A 16634-nucleotide genomic window follows, 5' to 3' on the forward strand; every position below is an offset into this window, starting at 1 on the left:
ACGCCGGCTCCCTCGGCCAGTAAAGCGAGATGAGCACCGCAACCCCAGAGTCGGTCACGACTGGACCTAATGGTCAGGGGTCCCTTTACCCTTTACCTTTTACATATGAGGAGGGTCTCCTTCTGAGATATATAGATCCCAGGCACTGAGGGGCTTTTAATCTGCAGGTTGCATTCACAGAATCATAGAATTGTAGAGTTGGAAGGAAGATCTAATCCAACCGCCTGCAGTGCAGGAATTCAACTAAGTTTTATTCAGAGTTTTGCTTCAGAGAAGACCTATTGAAAGCAATGGGCCTGATTTCAATGTATTTGTTAGTTTACACTTAGCGGCTGGATAAAAGTTTTCTCCCTCTCTCATAACACTAGAATTTGTGGACATTCAATGCTGATGGAAGATTCAGGAAAGATAAAATAAACAACTTCTTCATGCAGAGCATAGTTATAACCTATGGAACTCTCACCCACAAGGGACACTGATGGCCACCAACCTAAATTGATGGCGTATATACCTGCCACTTCGTACCGTAATAAATTGGTTAATCTTCAGGGTGCCGCAAGGCTTGGCTGATTTTACTAAGAAGGCTACCCTTCTGGAAAATATTTTGCAAGGTTCATGAAGAATTATAAAAGCAGGGGGCTGGACTAGATGACCCGTGGGGTCCCTTTCCAATTCTATGATTCCATCTCTGCAAGGAAACGCAGGCTGAAGCCAACAGATTTTCAGAAAACAATCGCGCAGAGCATTTCAAAACTCCCAGGAAACCTTCAAAGAACGTGTGGGGCTTTGTCTGCGAAGAATGCAATATAATAATAATAATAATAATAATAATAATAATAATAATAATATATTATACCCCACCCATCTGGCTGGGTTTCCCCAGCCACTCTGGGCGGCTTCCAACAAAAGATTAAATACAAGTGTTCTGCAAAGCGGTATGCCACCTTCCCTGCTACATGCAGCCTTCTTTGCAAAGAAGAAGAAGAAGAAAAAGATGAAGAAATCCTGCAAGTTGAAAGCCTTGCTTTTCATCTACCCAACCCCAGCATTGAGGGTTCTAGAGCTTCCTGCCATAAAACCACAATCTGAGAGAACAAACAAGTCAAAACCAGGGCAAAGATTCTCTCACACCAAGCCACGTGTCTTGATTATCCAAAAGTGAGTTTATCCCGAAACTTCAATTACCCCCGTTAAAATCAGGGTGAAGAGGGGATGGAGATGGCCCCAGGACGGTGCATGCAAGCTCAAAGTCTGGAAAGCGGGGAAGAAGTAATCAGGATTGCCGCAGGCGAACCACCCTTCGTCTTAACCGAAAAAGATCCACAACAGCAACCCTCCGAAGAGTTACGTTCCTCTGTGAATTTAGAACAGCAGTCTGAATCAGCATACTAATTTGCAGATTCATAATTTCTGTGCGTATACTACTTTATTTGTCTCCATCTCACTACATTATTATTTATTCAATTTATATACCGCCCTTTATCAAAAGATCCCAGGGCTGATTAAAAACACAATACAGAACATCAATGATGAAAATATATTATGTTACATTGAGCATGAATTAGGACATCAATCTGTTGTCACTTTACGGAACATTTGCAATTTGGCTTGTGCTTTCTTTTGTACGACTAGGCAAGACTTTCTGGAGATTTAGTTGAGATTCCTGCATAGCAGGGGGTTGGACCCTCAAGATCCCTTCCAACTCTAGGATCCTACAAAGCCTGTTTGCTGAGCTTCTTGTAGTATCGACAATGCTGTAGAAATGAATGAAAACTACTTAGCTCATGCCCAGGGAAACTTTTCTATCATTACTTCACATATTCCAACCTCCCAGCATCCAAACTGTGCCCTGGGTTATGTTTCAGGGGAAGCACCCAGGATCCAAATTTTTTCAGTGAACAGCGAAATCCTTTGAACATTTACTTGGAAGTTAAAGCCCACTGGCAGACTTAAAAGGTAAAGGTAAAGGGACCCCTGACCATCAGAACCTTCTGATTGGCAAGTCCTAGGCTCTGTGGTTTAACCCACAGCGCCACCCGCATCTAGTAAAGGTAAAAGGACCCCTGACCATTAGGTCCAGTCATGACCGACTCTGGGGTTGCGGCGCTCATCTCACTTTATTAGCCGAGGGAGCCGGCATACAGCTTCCGGGTCATGTGGCCCGCATGACTAAGCCACTTCTGGTGAACCAGAGCAGCACACAGAAACGCTGTTTACCTTCCCGCTGGAGCAGTACCTATTTATCTACTTGCGCTGGTGTGCTTTTGAACTGCTAGGTTGGCAGGAGCAGGGACCGAGCAATGGGAGCTCACCCCGTCGCAGGGATTCAAACCGCCGATCTTCTGATCGGCAAGTCCTAGGCTCTGTGGTTTAACCCACAGCGCCACCCGCGTCTACTCCCAGGTAAATTCAGTTTTAGAATTCCGATGCAGCCGTATCTCTCTTGTCTGGTTGATTACCTGCCGAGCGTCCCTCTACCTGCCGTAACAAATAACAAAACAGGCTTATGGGAACAGGTGCGCATGCAGAAACACAAAGCCCGCTGCTAATTTTACCTGTATTAATAGCACAGTTATTAATAACTCCAGTTCTTGGCTGTTTTGCAGACCTGGCTTAGCCAGAGGCGGCCGAGTCCCAAAAGAAATCTGAAATGGTGCCCTTTTGTTGACTATAATCAAATTCATTTCTAAGTTGACAGCCTCTAATCTAAATAGCGGCATGGCCAAAAAATGTGCCACCTCCTCACAACCTTTCTAGCCGCCACAGGCAGGAGAGGAAATGAGCCCCCAAACCCCTCATAGAAGGTAGTTTCTTTCACATGCGGTGGTCATGTGATAAGGTAAAAATATATTGGGAAAACATATATAATGAATTAAAGAAGATATTTAGATATACGTTTTTGAAAAAGCCAGAGGCATTCTTGTTGGGAATGGTAGGAGAAGACATTACTAAGAATGACCAGAAATTGTTCTTATATGCAACAACAGTGGCGAGGTTATTGTTAGCCCAGGTTTGGAAACAACAGCAATTACCAACGGTAGAAGAATGGCGACAGAAGGTAATGGAATATGCAGAAATAAGCTAGATTAACGGGGGAAATTCGACAACAGGGCGATGAAACATTTCAAAAAGAATGGGAAAAATTTATGTCATACATAGGAAGGATAAGGTGAAATAGTGAAACCAGTAGAACCGAAATAAACCTCATAATGGGAAATACAAAGAAAATTTCTGGATAAAGAAAATAATAAAAAGTAAAATGTATAACGTGATTAATCTAACCAATGGTAGTTGTAAATGAATACAGTCATACCTCGGGTTGAAGTAGCTTCGGGATAAGTATTTTTGGGTTGCGAGCTGCGGCGACCTGGAAGTAATGGAGCGCGTTACTTCCAGGTTTCGCCGCTCACAAATGCGTAGACGGTCAAAATGACGTCACACGCATGTGTGGAAGCGGCGAATCGCGACCTGCAGACGTGGGTTGCGTTCGTTTCTGGATGCGAACAGAGCTCCGGAACGGATCTTGTTCACATCCAGAGGTACCACTGTACAGACAGACAATAAGAATTGCATATACAGGAGGATTTATTTGGCTATAGACACTCTACGGAAAAATACGAAAGAAGAACAAGAATATACAAAATGGATGAAGATAATGCGAAAAATTTAGATGTGATATAAAAATCCAGAAGGAAGGAAGGAAGGAAGGAAGGAAGGAAGGAAGGAAGGAAGGAAGTCGGCCCTTAGGAGTAAATATAAATGTAAAATGTAATACAATATGTGTATGTGGAGTATGTAAATGAAAATCAATAAAGAATATTATGGAAAAGGCAGGAGAGGAAGGGAAGCTAAGGACGGATGAACTTCATCATTCATTCGTTGACATTTGCATTTCCTATGATGGTTATGATCCTGCCCTTCACAGAGGATGCACTATAGAGTCTCCTTCTCCAGCATTTGTGAGAATTCGAACATCCCCACTTCAGTTGAGATACTTTCTTTTGCTCTGAAAGAGCTTGTGGGAGGGAGCAGCTTGCATTTTTCCAGTTAACGTGCCCCCCCATAGGCCTGGTGGTGCGTTCTTGTTCTGAGCTTAAGGTAAAGGGACCCCTGACCATTAGGTCTAGTCGTGGCCGACTCTGGGGTTGCGGCGCTCATCTCGCTTTACTGGCCGAGGGAGCCGGCGTACAGCATGTGGCCAGCATGACTAAGCAGCTTCTGGCGAACCAGAGCAGCGCACAGAAACGCTGTTTACCTTCCCGCCAGAGCGGTACCTATTTATCTACTTGCGCTTTGACGTGCTTTCGAACTGCTAGTTTGGCAGGAGCAGGGACCGAGCAACGGGAGCTCACCCCGTCGCAGGGATTCGAACCACCGACCTTCTGATCAGCAAGTCCTAGGCTCTGTGGTTTCACCCACAGCGCCACCCGCGTCCCTCTGAGCTTAGCGGCACAACAAACTTTGAATCAGATCCACCTGCAATTCAACCCTTCCTTCTTCCCTTGCCCACCAGAAGCCAGCCTCTCCCAAGCCCCTTAATTCTGCCGCTCATGGTGCGTTCCTGGGACGGCAGGAGCGTTTGAAAAGCTTGTTGAGAGAAAGGAGGGGGGAAAGAAGGAATAAATGCAAGTCACTTCCAACACCCACCCACGATTATCAAGGGCAGAGGTAAGCTGTGTTTGCCGTGGCAGAGCGCCCAGCATTCTTCCGCAACACCTGCGGACACCAGTTCGGATGGCTCAATGTTGCCGCGCTGGCAGTCAAAAGTGACGAGGCAAAAAAATCTGGATTTGCCTAGGAAGGGCAGTCGAGAGCCCTGCGGAATATCTCAGCTGGTAGAACACGAGGCTCTTGATCTTAGGGTGGCAAGTTTGAGCCCCAAGTTGGGCAGAGGATTTCTGAACTAGGTCCCTTCCAACTCTAGAATTCTATTATTTATTATTCTATGACAGTAGCGCCAATTGTAGGGGCTTTGTGATCTTTATGCCTTCCTCTCTCTCTCTCTCTCTCTCTCTCTCTCTCTCTCTCTCTCTCTCTCTCTCCCCCCCCCCCAAAGGATGGAAGAGCAATTTGACTCCATTCACACCCAAAGATGAGCAGACCGAAACCACATTCAAACTGAAACACAAGTTGGTCTTCATGTCAGGCCACTTTCACACCGTGCATAAAAGCACTGTGAACAGTCATGACTCTCCATCCCCCCCCAAAAAAAGAATTATGGGAGTTGTAGTTTGCTAAGGGTGCTGAGAAGTGTAAGGAGGCCCCCTACCTTACCCCGAGCTACAATTCCCAAAACTCCCTGGGTAAGGGGGTTGGCTGTTAAAAGCACTCCGGGACTGTGCCAGCTGCAGCTTTTGGGAGTTGTAGCACAGAACACATGGCAAAATCTGCCATAGGCTTGGCAAGTAACCAAGGAGTTGGGCCTCCAAGTCCAGCACTCCAGCTACTCCCATCGCAAGGACGGATTATTCCTTGCTAGGGAGGAAACGGGATCTGGATCTGCTCTCCCCTGGCAGAACAGATTATCACCGGGGGGGGGGGTGCAGAAATTGGAGAGCAAGGGAGCAGCGCTCTGTTTCCTCCCTCAATCATAGCACACACATCCATAGCAGTTCCTTTGCCCTGCTGAATTTTATTTGCAACTTTCAGTTCCATATGCCTGAACGTCGGCTGCTGGGCAGCAACTGCTTCTGGGCTCAGGAATATAGGAAGCGGACTTAAACCAGCAATCTAGCCGCCACCCGCTTGGTTCCATAAACCCATCCCCAGTGCCCCCTATAAAAAGCTCAATGCCCAGAGATCTGCACTGGTTACCAATCTGCTCCCAGGCAAAGTTCAAGGTGTTTGGCGCCGGATTTAGAGCGATTCAGGAAATTCCTGCTGCGCAAAGCACTTTGGAACTCACTGCCGATTGAGACCAAGCAGGTGCCTTCACTGTACTCTTATCAGGGCCGGCTAAAAGCATTCTTGTTGAGACAAGCTGACCCAGACGCTTAGGAAGTTGGGATTAAAGTTTCAGAACTTTAACTTTTGTATGTTTCAAAGTAGGGTTGTGAATTTTTCTTGATGTTATTGTCTTCTCGCAAACCGCTTTGAGGCTTTTATGCAATCAAGTGGTGTGTAAATTTTATGCAATAAATAAATAAAATTAAAAGCACCATTCAGACTAGCGGTTCCACAGCCCACTGAGGAAGAGAACACAGTAAAATTCAAAAAGGACCAGTTAATTCGAAATCCAGTTAAAACTATTTAGTTTAATTAATTCAAAGAAATGGGTGGACTTTAGCCAGAGATGCCAGGTTTTCAAAGGTAAAAAAAGGTAAAGGACCCCTGGATGGTTAAGTCCAGTCAAAGGTGACTATGGGGTTGCACGCTCATCTCGCTCTATAGGCCAAGGGAGCCGGCGTCTGTCCGCAGACAGCTTCTGGGTCATGTGGCCAGCAGGACTAAGCTGCTTCTGGCGAACCAGAGCAGCACATGGAACATCGTTTACCTTCCCGCTGGAGTGGTACCTATTTATCTACTTGCACTTTGATGTGGGCACTGCTAGGTGGGCAGGAGCTGGGACAGAGCAACGGGAGCTTACCCCGTCGCTGGGATTCGAACCGCCGACCTTCTGATCGGCAAGTCCTAGGCTCTGTGGTTTAGACCACAGCGCCACCTGTGTCCCCCATCCAGGAGGTGGTACCTTATACCAAACATCAGAAGATTTGGTCTGCCTTGCTCCATACTGCCAACAAGGGCTGGCAGCAGCTCTCCAAAGGTTTCAGGAAGGGGGTCTTTTCCAGCCCGGGCTGCAGACGCCCACGACTGAGCCTGGGAACTTTCGCATGCAAAGAATGTGCTTAATCACTGCCTGAGCTATCACCCTTCCCGCAAGACTCCCCAAAGACATCTGCCTGGCCACCGTGGGAACAAGCTCTCTCATGCTGAAGAATTCTCTTGCAAGCAGCTGGAAGCGCATGTTCACAGGTGCCGGAACAACTTTGGTCAACAAAGCAGCCACACTGGAAAGCCTTCTGATTAGCTGCCGCCAAGGTCATTTGTGGCATGCAGAGCACAACACAGCGAGAAGGCAGGGTTGAAGGTGTTCACACAACAGCTATGTGGCGACTTCTCCTGCTTGGGTGCTCCTAGCAGCAGCAGCAGAGAGCCTGCAGGTGTGTTTTCTTGACAGGTCAGGCGAGAGCTGCGTGCAAACTGAGCCAAATGGTGCAGAGCAGCCAAGGGCACCTTAAACCGAAGTTACGGTCGCCACAATGGAAATGTTTAGGCGCCGTTTTTTGTTTTGCAATGGAATTTATCATTGCAGTGGTACCTCGGGTTACAGACGCTTCAGGTTACAGACGCTTCAGGTTACAGACGCTTCAGGTTACGGACTCCGCTAACCCAGAAATAGTACCTCGGGTTAAGAACTTTGCTTCAGGATGAGAACAGAAATCGTGCTCCGGCGGCGCGGCAGCAGCAGGAGGCCCCATTAGCTAAAGTGGTGCTTCAGGTTAAGAACAGTTTCAGGTTAAGAACGGACCTCCGGAACGAATTAAGTACTTAACCTGAGGTGCCACTGTACTGGCATGCGGTCCTCAGAAGACAATGTGGAGCTAAAAAGGACTCCTCAACCCTGCAGTGTGGGGAGAGGTGCAGGGTTAGGCCAGGTGCCTTTTCTGCCATGCTGAGCGCATACTTTGCATGCCAAGCTCAGGAAAGGCCAACCTGCCAGGAATGTGGCTTTTCCGCCCACCTTCGTTTCAGCCCAAATTTTGTACGAGCTGCCACCTCGGCGGCTACGAAGCCATTCACCTTGCCAAAAAAACGAATAAAGAAAAGAATAAAACATGCTGATTCACTGCTATGCCAGTGGGCAGAATTTCACAAGCAACAGGCGTCACACCCCTCTGTTTGCCTTGCCAGGATGGAAAGGGCACAGGCAGGTGAAAGGCAGTAGGAGTGAGGGAGTGCTTAACCCTTTGCCCACCGGCTCCTTCTCCCCAGCAGCCTCCCTGGCTGCTTTCCTTCTCCCCCCAAGCTGCCTCTTACGACAGGAAATAAGCAAGGGAGGAGGCTGTAGGGATGAAGAGAGAAGCAGCAAGGGTGGGAATGCATAAGGACCATCCTTCTCACCTGCAGAATTCCCCCTGCAGTTGCCCTCAAAGTTAGAGTTAACAAGGAAACGCGTTTTTGCTGAAAAGTGAGATACAGCTCCGTCCAAAAATAGTTGTGTAAACTGAACAGAACGGCTGCTTTCCTCGTCATCAAAAGGCATAAAGCAGAGCAGAGGATAGTGTTTTTGCACAGGGTAAAAAAAATTTTTTGAACAGCTGACACGGCGAAACAGTTGGTGAATTTGTCGATGTTGGGTTGTCTCAGTCCCGCCCCTCCCCATCGAAAGTTCAGTTCTCTACATCAATTTGTGATTCATCAGCATTTTCTCCTAATATACAGTGGTACCTCGGGTTAAGTACTTAATTCGTTCCAGAGGTCCATTCTTAACCTGAAGCACCACTTAGCTAAGGGGGTCTCTTGCTGCTGCTGCACCAACGCTGCACAACTTCTGTTCTCATCCTGAAGCAAAGTTCTTAACCCGAGGTACTATTTCTGGGTTAGTGGAGTCTGTAACCTGAAGCGTATGTAACCTGAAGCGTATGTAACCCCAGCTACCACTGTACTCGTCTTTGAATGCAACTTTGCCTAATACAGACATCTCTTTTTTTGCACATAACGATCCCTGATATAATGCACGCTTTTAAATGTTGACAAGCTGGAAGCAGCGGCAGAGGAAGCCATGCGAGCGCGTGGCAGTGCGCCCAGGGTCGGGGCGAGCTGCCCATAGGGGCAGGGTGCACCGTGGGGCCTCCAGAGCCTGCCTGCCTCCTCCCATTCAGCCACCCTACAGCTGGGGGGAGGCAGGGGGTGGACCGTCTGGGCAGCGTGGAGCCTGAGTGTGCCCAAGCCACCGTGTCTCTCCCAGGAGAGATGCGTGGCTTGGGCGAGCTGCAGGCCCCGCGGTGAGTGCGACCCGGCATTTTGCCCCCCCCAGTGGCGACACCCAGGGTGGCCCGCACCCGCCGCACCCCCCTTCCTCCACCCCTGGCTGGAAGGTGTGCAGAGGAGGGCGACCAAGAAGATCAAGGGTCTGGAGACCATGCCTTGTGAGGAACGGTCGAAGGAGCTGGGTATGTTTAGCCTGGAAAAGAGGAGACTAAGAGAAGATGTGATAGCCATCTTCAGATATCTCAAGGGCTGTCACATGGAAGAGGGAACAAGCTTGTTTTCTGCTGTTCTGAAGGGGAACTCAAACCAATGGATTCACATTACAGGGCAGGACATCAAGAAGAACTTTCTGACAGTACGACAGTGGAAATGTCCCCCTTAGGAGGTTGTGGGCTTGCCTTCCTTACAGGTTTTTAAGCAGATGTTTGGTGGCCATCTGTCAAGGATGCTTCATCTGAGACTCCTAGATTGCTGGGGGTTGGACTAGATGACCCTCAGGGTCCCTTCCAACGCTACAACTCTATGATTCCAAATGTTGCTTTTGCCGATACATGCATTTTTAGGCACGCTTTACCACAGTACAGTGGTACCTCGGGTGACATACACTTCAGGTTACAGACGCTTCAGGTTACAGACTCTGCTAACCCAGAATTAGTGCTTCAGGTTAAGAACTTTGCTTAAGGATAAGAACAGAAATCGTGCTCTGGCAGCGCGGCAGCAGCAGGAGGCCCCATTAGCTAAAGTGGTGCTTCAGGTTAAAAAACAGTTTCAGGTTAAGAACAGACCTCCGGAACTAATTAAGTATTTAACCCGAGGTACCACTGTATATGCTTTTTTGCTTGTTTCTCATTACAGTGGTACCTCTGGATGTGAACGGGATCCTTTCTGGAGCCCCGTTCGCATCCTGAAGCGAACACAACCCGCGTCTGCACATGTCACGATTCGCCGTGTCTGCACTTGAAATCATTTTTAGCGGCTGCGCATGCGCAAGCAGCAAAACCCAGAAGTAACGTGTTCCGTTACTTCTGGGTCGCCATGGAGCGCAACCCGAAAACACTCAACCCGTAGCTCCTTTAACCCGAGGTATGACTGTACTCATCCAGAGAACTGCGTTGGAAAAAAATAATTCAGAGAAATTTGAAGAATGGTGGTGCTTTATCCCACATGCTGCTTTAGAAAGCGTGAGTCAGGTGGGCTCACCTTTAAATGGTATTTCTCCCCCATCTCTAGGGGAAGGAGCGGGGAATACTCAAGCATTAGATTCCACTTTTGTAGGGCAGGGTGTGGGCCTAATTTCAAGCCTGGCTTTGAGCGGGTCACGCCTGCAGTTCTTCCGCAATTCCTTCTTTCCCGCCACTGCCTCCTGCCCACGCAACTGCCTCTCTGCTTCTCCCCGCTTGCAATTAACGTGCCCTGGAGTATTCGCTGTGTCCTTGGACAAAAGCCCTGACTGTGTGGGCCAGAGATGGAGACGGCTGGCGGGCGCCTCTCTCTGCCCCAGCTCCACCAATGCCCTCTGGCCTGCTCCTCCCTTGGCCACGCCAATCCCGGAACTCCCACAAGCAGCCACGGCTGCCAATTGTGGCAAAGTTGCCGAGCGTTGGCTGATGTGATCAATTATCTACCAAGGGATTAGGGTGGGACGAGCCACTTCAGAGCCGGAGTCTCGTGGAATGCCAGATCTTTGCCAAGCAGGAAGAGGAAGTCCTGAATCCTGGCAGCTACATGCTGTGGAAATCTACTAGGAAAAGAAAGAACCCAACGCTCCTCCCTCGGCCCCTTCCAACTCTACAATTCTATGGTTCTATGACTTCCAACGGGACATGGGTGGCGCCCTGGTTTAAACCACTGAGCCTCTTGGGCTTGCCAATCGGAAGGTTGGTGGTACGAATCCCCACAATGGGGTGAGCTCCCGTTGCTCAGTCCCAGCTCCTGCCAGCCTAGCAGTTTGAAAGCACACCAGTGCAAGTAGATTAATAGGTACCGCTCTGGCGGGGAGGTAAACGGCGTTCCCGTGCATTGCTCTGGTTTGCCAGTAGCGGTTTAGTCATGCTGGCCACACGACCCGGAAAAACTGTCTGCGGACAAACGTCAGCTCCCTTGGCCAATAAAGCGAGATGAGCGCCACAACCCCAGAGTCGTTCACGATTTAACTGTCAGGGGTCCTTTACTTTTATGACTTCCAACATGCACACTGAGGGGAGTATATGGTAAAATGGCTCATAAATGTCTTACAGTGCTACCTCAGGTTACAGACGCTTCAGGTTACAGACTCTGCTAACCCAGAAATAGTACCTTGGGTTAAGAACTTTGCTTCAGGATGAGAACAGAAATTGTGCTCTGGCGGTGCAGCAGCAGCGGGAGGCCCCATTAGCTAAAGTGGTACCTCAGGTTAAGGACAGTTTCAGGTTAAGAACGGACCTCCAGAACGAATTAAGTTCTTAACCCGAGGTACCACTGTACAACGGATCCAAAGCAACTCCTGGAAATCTGTAAAAATATCAGGATTTAGACCTACTCTAACAGTCCATGTGAAAAGGATCTAGGGGTCTTGGTGGACCAGACGCTTAACAGGAGTCAACCGGGTGATGCAGCAGCAGCAGCAGCAGCAAAAAACAACACTGATGCTATTCTAGGCTGCATCAACAGAAGTCTAGTGTCCAAATCAGGGAAAGTAATAGCATGACTCTGTTCTGCCAATTCTGTGTCCAATTCTGAGCAACAAAATTAGGAAGGATGTTGACAAGCTGGGGGGTGTGCAGAGGAGGGCAACCAAGATGATCAAGGGTCTGGATACCAAGCCTTATGGGAAAGGTTGAAGGAGCTGGGTATGTTTATCCTGGAAAAGAGGAGGCGGAGAGGAGATAAGATAGCCATCTTCAAATATTTCAAGGGCTGTCACATGGAGGATGGAGCAAGCTTGTTTTCTCCTGCTCTGGAGATTAGGACCTGAACCCATGGCTTCAAGTTACAAGCAAAGAAGATTCCGACTTAAACATCAGGAAGAACTTTCTGACAGTAAGAGCTGTTTGACACTGGAACGGTCTCCCTTGGGAAGTTGTGGACTCTCCTCCCTTGCAGGTTTTTAAGCAGAGGTTGGATGGCCATCTGTCATGGATGCTTTAGTAGGTGTGGCCTGACCAAGGCAGCTGTATTCACACAAGATCTGGAGAACCTCAGGTTCCGCACTCCTGCAGGAGGAAATCACACACTGATCCCTGGTTACCTGGGAGTAAGCCCCATTGCATTCAACGAGGCTTGCTTTTGAGTAGTTATGTAAAGAGATGCACCATTATAATCATAGAACTGCAGAGTTGTAAGGGACCACGAGAATCATCTAGTTTAACCCCCTCGCCGAAGAATTGATGCTTTTGAATTCTGGTGCTGGAGGAGACGCTTGAGAGTCCCATGGACTGCAAGAAGATCAAACCTCTCCATTCTGAAGGAAATCAGCCCTGAGTGCTCACTGGAAGGACAGATCCTGAAGCTGAGGCTCCAATACTTTGGCCACCTCATGAGAAGAGAAAACTCCCTGGAAAAGACCCTGATGTTGGGAAAGATGGAGAGCACAAGGAGAAGGGGACGACAGAGGACGAGATGGTTGGACAGTGTTCTCGAAGCTACCAGCATGAGTTTGACCAAACTGCGGGAGGCAGTGGAAGACAGGAGGGCCTGGCGTGCTCTGGTCCAGGGGGTCATGAAGAGTCGGACACGACTAAACGACTAAACAACAACAACAATGCAGAAATCTTCTGCCCAACGTGGAGCTCAAACTCACAGCCCTGAGATTAAGTCTCGTGGTATCTTTGCTCCTCATCCTTCTTTGTTTTGTTTCTCTTCTCATTTTAAATTGAGCTCTGCAGCCGTGAGACCTGCAAACAGACCCGTCTATCCACCATGTAAACCGAAGCCACGTTTTCTAGTACGAATGTTCACGTTGCACCCATGTGCTCAGGAGACCCGCTGGATAAAGGCTGCAAGTTCTGACCCCCTCCCCAGTGCAAAGGAAGTTTCATATCCCCCATGAAATGAGCGCAACAAGCAATTAGCCACAACACGCCTCATTAATTCCAATGAAACTACAGCACAACTTCCGCTCCGCTGTGCCCTTCGGATATATAGCTAGCCTTTCTGAACGTATGTTATTTGCGGTACACAAAAGAGCAGCGATCAGCTCGAACAGGGGCCGAGTTGAGAAGAGACAAACAAGCGGCTCTGTAATGTCTCCTAAACGAATTCCTGCAAACCTGCTGGGGCAGAACCAGAGTCAATTCTCCAGCCTCTTTCAGCCGACTGGCCAAACGGAAGAGAGGCGAGGAGACCGCACCCAAAACTAAGCTGTGGGATGAAAATCTTAGCTTCTGGCCATTTATTTAACACTCCAAAGCCCAGGAACTGATAAAAAAAAACACACCAGCGGATGGTTATAGTAACAAGGAGCAACAAGCATGACTGTTTTTTTTAATGTGGTTTATCGGCCTAATCTTGGTCTTACAAGAAGAACACATGAACATTCCTAACGCAATTCTTCCACGCCTTCTTTTCCTGTAGCTAGCGCAGCTGAGGAATCGGTTAGGATTAATTGCCGAAAAAGCCTTTGGATCAATCGCAAGGGCGCTGCAATGATTTGGTCGGAGAACTGTTCTGCAGTATTATTTTACATACAACTTCTAGAGGGTTTGTGTTAGGTCTGTTGCGGGGGGAAAACCAAGGCTACAAAATTTGTCCAAACCTTTCACTTTATGAAACTGGTATCTATGTCATGTTGATCCCTGAAATCCTATTTATTTCAGTGACTAACTGCATCCTTCCAGGATAGACAACAAAGCTGTGTTTGATGCTTTAAGCACAGGTTTGGGGAAACCTGGGCCCTCCAGATGTTGTTGAACTGAAACTCCCATCACTTCTGACCACTGATTGGTCAGGGTTGGTCTAGATGTCCCTCAGGGGTCCCTTCCAACTCTACAACTCTATGTTTCTATGGCCAGGCTTGCTGCGGCTGATGAGAGTTTCAGTTCCACAGAATCTGGAGGGCCTTGGTTCCCCATACCTGCTCTGAGCACACCAAGCACACATCCCTCTCTATTTATATATGAAGATTCTGGAAATCTAATAAGAGACCAAAGCAAAACGAAAGACAATGATGTCAGACTGGTTAATACAGGCTTGGTGCTTCCCCCTTCATGTACAATGGTACCTCAAGTTACATACACTTCAGGTTACATACGCTTCAGGTTACAGACTCTGCTAACCCAGAAATAGTGCTTCGGGTTAAGAACTTTGCTTCAGGATGAGAACAGAAATCGTGCTCCGGCGGCACGGCGGCAGCAGGAGGCCCCATTAGCTAAAGTGGTGCTTCAGGTTAAGAACAGTTTCAGGTTAAGAATGGATCTCTAGAACGAATTAAGTACTTAACCAGAGGTACCACTGTATTGCTTCCCCCCCACACACTTTATTGACCAAACAAACTGCTTACCAAAAATATGATAAATATAGGCCATTTCGCAAAGCTTGAATTTTAGCAACAGGCCATTTATCAGCATCTATTCTAATGCTGACTGTTTTAAACCCAATAGGGTTGTGAGGGAGATTGCAATGAATGGATTCACACAAATTTTGCCATTTGTGTTATGTGGGTGTTATGCAACATACATTTGATGTTCACATCATCTGGTTTTCCACTGGAAAAACACTGTACATTGCAAAGATTTATTGTGACACAAGGTGCGTCTGTTATTTTTAAGGGAAGGTAGCATTAAACGGCCTCGGTCCAGTATACCTGAAGGAGCATCTCCACCCCCATCGTTCTGCCCGGACACTGAGGTCCAGCGCTGAGGGCCTTCTGGCAGTTCCCTCACTGCGAGAAGCCAAGTTACAGGGAACCAGGCAGAGGGCCTTCTTGGTCGTGGCACCTGCCCTGTGGAACTCCCTCCCACCAGATGTCAAAGAGAAAAATAACTACCAAACTTTTAGAAGACATCTGAAGGCAGCCCTGTTTAGGGAAGCTTTTAATGTTTGGATTCTCGCAGTAAGGGAACCGCCAGAAGGCCCTCGGTGCTGGATCTCAGTGTCCGGGCTGAATGATGCGGGTGGAGACGCTCCTTCAGGTATACTGGGCCAAGGCCGTTTAGGGCTTTCAAGGTCAGCACCAACACCTTGAATTTTGCTCACAAGAACTATCCTGGGAGAGCTTGAATGACCATCTGTCAGGGATTCTTCTTTAGCTGTGATTTCTGCATTGCTGGGGGGGTTAGACTAGATGACCCTCATGGTCCCTTCCAAATCTACAGTTCTACAAAATAAACAAACAACAGACCACCCAGTCACCACACTGAGCAGTTTGAAGCTGTCTCACCACTGATACATTTAGCCCAGTATTTCATCCACCGGTCTCCCCCCTTCCCCCCCCCACCCAATACGAGGACTAAGAGCTTGGAGACCAGGGTTCGAATTCCCACTCAGCCATGATGCCCAATGGGCATAGCTGTCAAGTGTCCCTTATTTGAAGGGACAGTCCCTTATTCCAGCGCCATGTCCCGCTGCTGTCCCTTATTGATGGATGTCCCTTAAATGTCCCTTAAATGATGTCCCTTAAATTTCAAAGGAAGCAGCTCCTCTCCCTCCCTCCCTGCCCTGTTGCTCACCCAATAAGAAGTCTAAGAACGACTGGGGGGTGGAGCTTGCATGCCTTATGTGTGGCTAATTAATGCAAGCTGAGGGGGTTTTTGAATGCTGGACACCATTTTGTTGCACGTGCTGCTGCAAACTTTGCAGTGCAAAGCCAGGCCGGGGAGCCATCTTAAGTTGAGGCTGCATAGGCCTTGTGGTGCATGTGATTCAGATTCTATTCGGTTGAACCTCTGGTTACAAAGTTGGTTGGACAGTGTTCTCGAAGCTACCAGCATGAGTTTGACCAGACTGCAGGAGGACAGGAAGACTGGAGTGCCTGGAACAGGTGAGGCTGCAGGTCCCTTATTTTGGCTGTTGGTCTCTTATTTTCAATGCTGCTGGTCCCTTATTTTCAAATCTGTAAGTTGACAGCTATGCCAATGGGTGACCTTGCGCCAGCCACAGTCTTTCAGCCTAACCTACCTCACAGGGTTGTTGTGAGGGCAGAATGCTACCCTGAACTCCCTGGGAGTAAATGCAAGACAGAAACAAATAATTCAGCCTCTCCACCCTGCCCTTTCCCAGAACTTATTTCATAATGATTTTTGAAGTCCAGAGACTGAGCTCCTAAGTCTGGCTCCGATGTCTCATGCTCTGTTCCCTTCGGCACTCACTTTTCAAAAGATGAATCATTTTTAAGATTTCCGTTTGAAGAGAGATGAACGCGATGATGGGAGCTTGGAAACATCTGACCGGGAGTCACAAGGTGTTGGGTTCTATTCCCGGCTCTCCCCTGACTTTGGGGGAAATTCCTTTCCTTGCTTCGCAGTGAATCTTCACAATGGTTTTATCTTGACTTCCCATTGGTCGGTGCCACCACAGGCTCCTGGGCAGGAAATGGTTGGTTTAATCCGCATTCCCATAGGTCCCTTCCAACAACATCCAGCCACCTTGGTTAAGCACATCTGGAGAGCCACAGATGTCCTGCAACCCTGCGTTCCTGCACCATCCTTTATTCACAGAAACATAGAATT

General features: G+C 48.2%; 1 protein-coding gene across 13 annotated transcripts in view; it reads right to left on the bottom strand.

Moving 5' to 3' along the window:
- LOC310743024 (endonuclease domain-containing 1 protein-like) overlaps positions 1 to 16634 on the bottom strand; it is a 162082-nt gene that overhangs the window by 76032 nt on the left and 69416 nt on the right. The window lies entirely within an intron of this gene.

This window comes from Podarcis filfolensis (assembly GCF_964270895.1).
Source record: "Podarcis filfolensis genome assembly, chromosome: 10".
In the NCBI taxonomy this organism is placed as follows: domain Eukaryota; kingdom Metazoa; phylum Chordata; class Lepidosauria; order Squamata; family Lacertidae; genus Podarcis; species Podarcis filfolensis.